The sequence below is a fragment of the Jatropha curcas genome, chromosome 11 (assembly GCF_041381405.1).
Source record: "Jatropha curcas cultivar XTBG-Jc1 chromosome 11, XTBG_Jcur_1.0, whole genome shotgun sequence".
Taxonomy (NCBI): Eukaryota; Viridiplantae; Streptophyta; class Magnoliopsida; order Malpighiales; family Euphorbiaceae; genus Jatropha; species Jatropha curcas.
Genome location: NC_143161.1, coordinates 21,680,388 through 21,682,000, shown reverse-complemented (window position 1 = coordinate 21,682,000; position 1,613 = coordinate 21,680,388).

Genomic DNA, 1,613 nt, shown 5'->3' with positions numbered 1-1,613 from the left:
CTCATAGTAGTCCCTATGCTATGCATCCTGGCAGTAATAAGATGTATCAGGATTTGAAATCACAGTATTGGTGGCCGGCGATGAAGAGGGATATTACAGATTATGTGTCGAGGTGTTTGACGTGCCAGCAAGTGAAAGCAGAGCATCAGTTCCCTTCTGGTTTGTTACACCCTACTTCTATTCCAGAGTGGAAATGGGATAAGGTTACTATGGATTTTGTGATTGGATTGCCTTTAACTCCTAAAAAGAAAGATGTTGTATGGGTAATAATTGACAGATTAACTAAGTCAGCACACTTTCTTCCTGTTAGGACCGACTTCACCATGGAGCAATATGCAGAGCTGTATATAGATGAGATAGTGAGATTACATGGGGTTCCTTCTTCCATCATTTCAGATAGAGATCCGAGATTTACTTCTAGATTTTGGAAGAAGCTACATGAGGCTCTAGGTACTAAGCTGAATTTCAGCACAGCTTTTCATCCTCAGACAGATGGTCAGTCAGAGCGGGTTATTCAGATTTTGGAGGATATGTTAAGAGCTTGTGCTATTGAGTTTGAGGGCAGTTGGGAGAAGTACATTCAACTTGTAGAATTTGCCTACAATAACAGTTATCAGTCAAGTATTCAGATGGCCCCTTTTGAAGCACTATATGGTAGGAGATGTAGGACGCCACTGTGTTGGTCAGAATTGAGTGAGGGCAAGATGGTAGGTCCAGATTTGATTCGGGATACAGAAAAAAAAGGTCAGAATTATCTGAGATAGATTGAAAGCAGCTTCAGATCGTCAGAAATCTTATGCGGATTTGAAAAGGAAGGATATAGAGTATGCAGTGGGAGATAAGGTTTTCCTTAAGGTATCTCCGTGGAAAAAGATATTGCGATTTGGAAGAAAGGGTAAGCTTAGTCCTAGGTTCATTGGTCCATATGAGATCATTGAGCGTGCGGGTCCATTAGCCTATAGACTAGCTTTACCACCAGACCTGGATAGGATACATAATGTTTTCCACGTATCTATGTTGAGGAGGTATCGGTCCGACCCATCACATGTAATATCAGTGGAATATGTGACTATAGAGCCAGATTTAACTTATGAGGAAGAGCCAGTGAGGATACTTGCTAGGGAAATTAAGGAACTAAGGAATAAGAGAATTTCGTTGGTAAAGGTTCTTTGGAGAAACCATAAGACCGAGGAAGCTACATGGGAAAGTGAAGAGATTATGAGACAACAGCATCCTCAATTGTTTAATTCAGGTGAATTTCGAGGACGAAATTCTTTAAGGGGGGGAGAACTGTAACGCCCCGTTTTTTTTCCTGTGTTTTAATAGTAGTTTACCGGTCTGTGAATAGTACCACCGGTCCGGAAGTTGGTATTATTTTTTTTCCGAAAAATTTCTATTTATGTTTTATATTTTATTTAACATTTTTGGAGCATGTATGCATGGTTTTTATGGGTAGAAAGTAAGTAAGGAATATTTTTGGAGAATTTAGATAATTAGTGAATAGTGAATTATGGTGTTATATTAAGTAAGAAAATTTGAGCAAATTATTTTTATGGAATAAATTAGAGAGTTTTGTGGAGATAAATAATATTTTGAAGGAATGTAATTGGAGA